This window comes from Mesocricetus auratus, unplaced genomic scaffold, assembly GCF_017639785.1.
Source record: "Mesocricetus auratus isolate SY011 unplaced genomic scaffold, BCM_Maur_2.0 Super-Scaffold_6730, whole genome shotgun sequence".
Classification (NCBI taxonomy): Eukaryota; Metazoa; Chordata; class Mammalia; order Rodentia; family Cricetidae; genus Mesocricetus; species Mesocricetus auratus.
In genome coordinates this window covers 69,115,648-69,124,314 of record NW_024429184.1, presented here as the reverse complement: position 1 = coordinate 69,124,314, position 8,667 = coordinate 69,115,648, and the positions used below count along the sequence as shown (strand labels likewise).

Genomic DNA, 8,667 nt, shown 5'->3' with positions numbered 1-8,667 from the left:
AGGTAGAAGTTGGTGTGTGTGTGTGTGTGTGTGTGTGTGTGTGTGTGTGTGTGTGTGTGTTTAATGTGACTTTGACTTCAGGGAAACCAATCTCTACTAATGATAGCTTCACCTGAAATGACATACAGCATTCGCTGCAGAGTGAACACCTTTTTATCAAGTTGTACCAAAGGAGCAGACCTACCTCTTAATCCTACACCCAGTGAGGTGTAGGCTGACTATTTCCCTGGATTTCCTCCTTTTAATTTTTAATTTAAGGAAAACCACAAAACCATATTTTGTGTTTCTAAAAAATCATGCGTATCTGTTTTATTAAAGTGAAGTTTTATACTTTCATTATTACTTTCAAAAATACAATTTCAAATTTAAAAACAGCAAATTCTCTGAGCCAGCCCATTCTTTCATCTAATGAAGAAAAGCTATAAGCAGTAAGGCTCCTTATATTAAGAATACTAAAATAGTCAAAATGGAATATTCAAACTGTAACAGCAAAGAGCACTTCAAAGGGGAATATGTCTTTCCAGGAGGAACAAGAAAATGACAGACTTGAATCCTGGGATATAGATTTTATAATGTCTAAAGGATATTAACTGAGACACCAGTCAGCTGCAATAAATGAGTAATTTTATTGTGGCCTTTGAAAGTAACCCCTCTCTTCCAGTGATTATACAATAGTTGTGGAGCTTGACCTGACCTCTGTCAATTTCAGAGGAGTTCTCTTATTTCTCATGTGTACAGAGATACCTAGAGCTTTGACCTAACTTCTGTTGATCTCCATAAGGTATTCTTAATCCTGCCCTGGAATGCCCATGGCATAGTATATTTGAGGCAAATGCATGAACAAAATTTATATTCCTAATAGAAATTACGTATTTCATGGCCCCAAAACAAGGACCAGAGAAAGATACATCCTCCTTCTCAATGACTCACATTTTTCCTAGTTAAGAGTGTCTATCAGGAGGAAAAAGAAAGTTTTATTTAAAAGACCACCAGGAGCCAAGTATTGGATTTGTTATAAATATATCTAGCAAAAGTATTGTTAATGTGTTTAAGAGAGTTTTCCAGGCTAGATTCAGTCATCACTTGCTTTAGCTAAATGCTCAGGGTGAGTTAATCATCCTAATCTCCTCCTAATAAGCCCATCCCAGAGGACTAGAAGGAATGCTCATTATAAATCATCTCCATATGAACTCCTATGAGTTTCATTGAGATAACAAACTCACAAGAGAAAAAGAAACCCCAAAATTTTGAGAAAATCCACAGGGATTGAAGATGAGTGATTGGCTACATAGGTTATCTATTGACTGTTTCATCCAAAGTTACTGAACACACTAAAGGAACACAACAAAACCAAGCATGCAAAAACCTTTAGCAAGCTTGGTTAAAAACTTGGTTTAGGCCGGGCGTTGGTGGCGCACGCCTTTAATTCCAGCACTTGGGAGGCAGAGGCAGGCGGATCTTTGTGAGTTCGAGGCCAGCCTGGTCTATAAGAGCTAGTTCCAGAACAGCCTCCAAAGCCACAGAGAAACCTTGTCTCGAAAAACCAAAAAAAAAAAAAAACTTGGTTTAGATTGATTTTTTAAAATATAACTTTGCATTGCTTTTGAAACAGAAGCATATTGTTAAAAGCGAACTGAGTTGATTTATTTGCTTATTTATTTATTTATTCATTTATTTGTGAACAAACAGGGTCTTGTTCTATAACCCAGGATAGCCTCTTCCTCCCTATTCTGAGTGCTGGGATTCAGGCTTACTCCACAATACTCAGTTTAGCGCTGATGATCCTTTTGGTCTCTTGGAATGTCAGTGTGGACTATCCAGGCTTCATGATCTCTCAGAATCAGTATCAGCATTTCTGAGAAGCACAGCACCTAAACCAGTCAACAAAATGCTAATTCATTCTGCCTTATTAAATGGACACCAACAATTTAGACCAATTAATATATGTTTTTGAATTTATTCAATGTCAGTGATATTCTTTTCTATCAAATGTTTTACTCTCATTTGTTTTTGAGATTATAAAAATGAGCCACTCAACAAATCAGAAACAGTTTATTACTGGTAAATTTAGTACACTGGGTGTGAGTACTTCCCATTGTGATAATGCAGAAGCATTTTATAGCAATGAGTGGAGATCAATTCATTGTGGATTGTGGGTAACCTGTGACTGGTGCTTCCCCATGATGGGATGCATTTGTGTTAATTCATTAATTGAAAAAGATTTTTTGCAGTGCCTTGAAAGAAACTGGAGCTATAGCCATGGTGTTGTAAGGTTCCATGTTTCAGATTAGAAGAGAAATTGGCTATTTGTACTAGTTTTCATCTTGTACAATTGTTGTCATGAGAATGGATTCATGTTGTGCCTTTTTCTGTTTCTTTGCCACTTTTTTTTTGTTCCAAGAACAGGATTCAGGAAACTCAATGGCTGGTGTTATCTATGAAAGATGGTAAACTATTCTGCTTTAACCTTTTATAGACTCATTTTGATTGACTGGCTATTCTAGCTTTCTCCTAAGTTGCCAATGCAGTTAAAAGAAGAGAGAGAAATGACTGCCCAATCAGGTGGAGGGACATTAGAAAGGTCAAAGGCATAGCCCTTGCTGCCAGAATTCACAGCATGGATGAAACATTTTTTTAAAGAAAAAAAACTTATTCTTGTGACAAAGATTGCAATAAGAATAGAAAGTGTCAGATCAAGAATCTATTCATGGGCCCATGATTGCAATGGGAATGAAAATAGTGCCCACTTTAGCCTTTCTTTTCATAATCATGCTGAAGTCACCTCATGGGGTGCTGCTGGGGAGCTGAACTAAAACCAGGAGAAAAAAAATCAAAAGAAATGGTGAGAAATAATGTGACAAGAATCAACATTTAAGTGACCACCCAAGGTATCCGCTTGTCTCAATTACAGAAAGGTGGGTGGCTTTTCCTAAAGGTCTGGTGAAATCGTTCTGCAGACTAACCACCACATGGAGTTAAACAGGACTTTTTTTGTACCTACATTGCCTCAGAATTTCAAACTGTGAACCTTTCTTTATTATGTAGATCACAAGATGTGTTTCTGAATACCTGTTAAGTAGGAAGTAGGTCATTAAAAACTACAACACACAGAGATTTAATCGTTTACTCCTGTGACCACAAATGGAAAAATTATCTAAAATTTTCTATGATTCTGCCCAGAGTAAACCTAAGTTTAGACATTTAATATGCTTAAATACTGTCAACGGAAGCTTATTTGAGTATTTTATTTAAAAAATTAATTGCAAGGATTTAAATTAAACCTCTCAACTTTAAAGTGAATTTAAAATAACTCAATACAAGACACTTAAAGTTCATTATTAAATAATGATGTAATTAGAAAATTGAGCAATATTTCAAGACTGTTCTGCATCTATTGGGAAAAAAGTAGCCAAATAATAAAAGAAAAACTTTTCCCCAAGTACTCTAATTTGATAATTCATATGCCTAAATATTTCAAGACTATTTCATATATTTACCCACAGGGGAGACTCTAGGATTCTGTGATACTATAGCCTTGCTCAGGGATTCTTTGACATAGAACTATAAAGTTTTCAAAAATAGAAAAAATGATATATATTTATACTCATGTATTTTCATATATAAATACTTGTATATATATCCTAATATGAAAAATGACTTCTTGGTCGGACATTTTGTATTCTTTTTGTTAAGTTTGTCATAACAGTATGTTCCTGCTCTCGCGGGTAATCAAGAGTGTCTGTGACCTCTAAATTCCCGAAGACAAAGATTTAAGATTAAAGATAAGTAATTTTAAAGCTGCATTTCTACTAGAGAACAACAAATTTTTTCATTTGCCACATTCAATCATTCCATTTCTTTTCTCCAAAGAACTCAGGGCTCCTGCCTCATTTGGGAAAAAATTCTGGAATCTCCAGGCTGCAGGAAGAGAAGGATTTATATTTCTTTTCTTGTTTCCCTCCTCACGGTCTCTTGTAGCCTACCCTAGTATCCTAGAATGTGTTCTTCTGTGACTGGCTCTAAACCTCCTGTATCCAATTCCTAGATGCAGGGTTTACAGCACCTCATCACCAAGCCTGGCTGACAAGGAAGTTCTCTGACTAGGAGTTAGCTCTTGGTTTCTCTAGAAAAGGAAACACATCTCATTCTTTCCCGCCGCTGAATGACAGTGTAGCTCACTGGACATTTCTGTAACTGATGTTACACCTATGTTGTCAATCTTCAAAGGCTCACAGAAAGCACAAATTCAGAGGGGACTGTTACCGGGAGAACTACCAGCAAGATAGAAGCCAACAAAGTGCTTTCAGTCAGTCATTTCTGAGCCGGTACAGTGAAACTCCACTGGGAAATGGTGGTAGGCAGTGGCTACCATTTTGAAAGAAAACATTCATGGTCAATTTTGGCATTCAGATGGGATTTTGGACTTGTGGAAGGGCGTTTCTCATCTCTTTCTGTTCCCATTAGGATAACCCAGCATGCTACAAAAGAGCTTGATAACTCAGATGGCAAGCTTTTTAAAATGCAAGTACAACATGTAACACCTGGAACAATCCCCGGCTCCCTGGAACATCTTCAGAGGACTGGCAAGGCTGTTCAACTTCAAGAAAGAAAGACTGTTCATATTTGGAATAGTGTGTCCTGGCTGTCATTCATGTGCTAGGGTATGAGCTGCAAAATGGCTTCAAAAGAGAGCAAAGACACCCTAATGGAAGATACCTTGGTTTGAGGAACTGTGGGTAGAGAAGCTGGGGAAGCGAAAATGCCATATTTGCTATGTAGAGCAGCTGACATACTCAAGGCATCTTGATAGGGCTGTTCCAATTCAGTCAGGTAACTTTCTTTGGGGACCTTGATTGGGATGCTGTACTAATACAATTTTTAAAGAGTGTTTTCTGTCACTTAAGGTTGCATTGAACTGGAGGTATCTGGAACAATCCTCAGAATTAACACCTCCCTGACACCTGATGTAAAACTGTACCTTCTTCTCCAGCAGACCTGCTCCCCATCTAATCTCAAACTGGAGCTGCTCAGTAACAGGGACATGGAATGTGCCTTCTTTATTTGTCACCTGAATTCTTTCTAGTCTACCAGACAAGTGAGGTTCCTCTCTTAACCTTATTAACTCTTGAAGAAAGGAACTGCCTTCTAAATTTATGTTCTGAAGGTGTGTCCATCTCAGCTTTGTCTAATGGAAACCAAACATTGAACCCATTGGCAGTGTGGGTGGGTGTACTGTCTAAGTGGCTCTGGGACCATGCAGAATGGGATGTGCTTATATATTCTCAGTGAACAAAAGAAACTACTTAAAAGGTGCTTCAGTATGATTGGAATTTCTTGACTAGTTGAAGGTCAAAAGGAATACAGTTCCTTAAAAAACAGCATGGATGATTGTTTTACACTGTGTCTGTGTTTGCATGTTTCTGTATACACCTGTGTTTGAGTGTGTTAGATACATCTGTACATGTGTGCGCATGCAAATGGAGGTCAGTTTTGTGTTTTATTTGTTTGTTTTTGTTTTTTGACAAGGTTTCTCTGTGTACGCCTCGTTGCCCTTGAATTCATCTTGTAGATCAGGCTCACTTTGAACTCAGAAATCAGTATTCTGCAGCCTCCTGAGTGCTAGAATTAAAGGCATTTTTACCACTACTTAGGAGAGGCCAGATCTTAAGGACAAATGTCTTTTTCAGTCACTCTCCACCTGAGTTTTTGAGTCACGGTCTCCCACACAAACTAGACCTTACTGATTAAGATGGAATAGCTGGCCAACCCGGTATTATGGATTCTCCAATTTTATCCCCAGTACATGTTTGCTACAGTGTTGTAGAATATTATTTAAGGTGTGTTACATTAGTTTATGCTCTGGAACATTTGTTTAACAATGTAATGATGGGTTGCTTTTGTTTATGCTACATTTGCTTAACTCTGTGTAGCTGTGCTACTTCGCCTAGCTAAAACACCTGATAGTGTGTGGTTAATAGTAGGCAGGAGCAAGGATAGGTGGAGAAATCTGGGAGGAAGGAACAAGATAGAACGGGGAAGAGGCAGTCACCCAGCCAGCCCCAGAGTAAGAGTGAAAGCAGATAGACAGAAGTGAGAAAAGGAAAAAAGCCCAGAGGCAAAAGATAGTATGGGCAATTTAAGATAAGAAAAGCTGGCAAAAAAACAAGGCAATCTGAGGCCAGGCATTTATAAGTCAGAATAAGCCTCTATGTATGATAAATACCAAACAGCACACTAACTTTGTACATGTGTCCCAGAGTATCTAAATCAAGTCCTCATGCTTTTGTGGCAAGCACTTTACTGACTGAACCAACTCCCTGGCCTCTTGTGTGAATGGTTAGAAAACATCCATTTTTTTAGCTACAAGTTTATGGTTAACCTTTTGGCTAAGGATGTATTCAAATTGGACCTTTGTTTTTCCACAATTCGCAGATTATTTTCAAAATACAATGTCAAAGAATGTGGTCTATGGGGTAGTTTTGTAGCATAGGAGAATTTGTTATAGAAGCAGGATCTCCCTACTTAGCTCAGGTTGGCCTCAAACTGATGGTCCTCAGACCTCCAAAGTTCTGAACTACTATCGTTTATTACTGGCTCTGACAGTTTTTGTTCTTGAAGGATCATCATTTTCTTATAAAGATATAACACTGTGTTTTATTAACTAAACAGTGTATCAGCGAACAACATTGAAAAACAAACCAGCAACAACAACAACAACAAAAAAAGGCAAAAAAAGGGCTTAGTAGTGAAGGCCACAGTCAGCATAGCCATGGGCAAGAAGAGAGAAAGGCACTGGGTTCCATCTGTGGATGAGGGCTTGAGGAATTTGGAACTGGCTATAAACTAATTGACCCACTAATTCTCTTCAGACAGGAATGTAAATTATCAGTCCTTCATAGTAAAGAAAACAGATATATTTACAACTGCTGCCTACTTTCTTCAACTTAAAGAACTGACTTATTTTCTGAACAAGGTAGTGGGAAGTGACCCTCTCCAGATATAATTTTTTTTTTTTTTTTTGGTTTTTGGTTTTTACGAGACAGGGTTTCTCTGTATTGTTTTGGAGGCTATCGGTCCAGCCTGGCCTCGAACTCACAGAGATCCGCCTGCCTCTGCCTCCCGAGTGCTGGTTTTGTATAGCCATCACCCACAAATATAAAGCCTGTGTGGAATTCAGTTTATTTGATGGTTTTTCAGAAAACATAACCCATGAAACAATAGGGCATGACAAAGGTAGTTTTGAGTGAGATGGAAAGAAATTTCTAGCAATAAGAACTATCAAAGGTTAAAATGCATTTCCTAGAAGCATACATAATTCTCCATTGTCCACCATGTACATATAAGCAAACTGTGTGAACCATCAGGCTGCTTTTAACAACAGTTCCTTTCAGTTCTAGGGTGGGGGGAGTAAACTATATCCAGCTGCAGATTTGAAAGGTAAAAGATGTTGTGATGTCTCTTTAAGGTAAAAGTGTAAAATTATTCTGCTGTCTTCTAGAGGCAGAAGACTGAGTACCAGAAAAAGATGTGGTCAACCTCGGAGTACAGGAAACCACGGAGGGAACTGTTTCTTTATCTTGTTTGCTGGTAAGTCTTTCCTCTTCTAACAGCGAGTGAGGGGTAGGGGACCTTCCTGTCAGATAAGGGAGAGAGGTACTTAGATGATGGAGGGATGAAGGTTGCCACAATGCCATATGCATTTGGTATCCATCTTGAAGGAAAGAAGATCTGGGGGAGCATGGTCTCTAGCGTGCTGTTATCAGTGGATGGCAAAGAAAAACAGCACACTTGCATGCATGTCTGCACAAAACTGAGGGGCTGAGGATGATGGGATTCTGTCTACCAGCCCAGAAAGTCCCAGTGCTTCTTGTGTTAATCGTCCTAAGGTACCACGGTACCCAATTAAGGCTAATAGCTGCCACATAAGGCTTGTGGGCTTGGCCTATGAATTCACTTGGTCGGTTCTTCTAACACCAGCTAGGTAACCTGAGTGACTCATCCCCTTGCTATAGTTTCAATCTGTAATGACTCCCATGCATTAGTTTGGGCTGCAAGTTGGGCTACTAGAAGAGATGAGGCCTGTTGTGTGGAGTTGGGTTTTGTGGCATTTGCCTATAAGAGGGGATTGGATTTCCAGGCCCTTCCTCTCTCTTTCATTTTCTTGTTGGGCCATCACGGTACTGTATTCCTACTATAATGCTTTGCCTCCTCACAGGACTACAGCAATGCAACCAGGAGAGCAGGACTTGGAACCTGTAAGATTCTGGGCCAAAACACATATTTCTTCTTTGAACTTGCTCATTTTAGGCTTTTTATAACAGAGGGAAAGCTAGCACATCCCTCTATACACACACACACACACACACACACACAAACACACACATACATACACACACATATATAAATGTGTGTCCTCTAATAGAATCAGAAAAATGTTGGAATAATTACCATTATTTTTATTTTTTAATACTGTGGATCAGATTCAGGGCCTCACACTGGCCAACCATGTGCTGTATCATTAACATGCTCTCTCACACCCCTAATATTATAATGAAGAAACAGTTTCATCAGGTTTTTGTGAAGACTAAATGAGCCTGGACATAAGTATTAGCAACCCTGGATGTTCCATTACAGTGATATATATCTTCAAATTTGCCTCACTGTTCA

The 8,667-nt window shown here is 38.7% G+C and overlaps 1 long non-coding RNA gene across 1 annotated transcript; it reads left to right on the top strand.

Moving 5' to 3' along the window:
- Positions 1 to 4,470: 4,470 nt before the first annotated feature.
- Positions 4,471 to 8,373, top strand: LOC110340338. The gene is made up of 3 exons (XR_002382133.2): positions 4,471 to 4,661; positions 7,499 to 7,587; positions 8,216 to 8,373. It is a non-coding gene; the product is annotated as an uncharacterized LOC110340338 (long non-coding RNA).
- Positions 8,374 to 8,667: the final 294 nt, after the last annotated feature.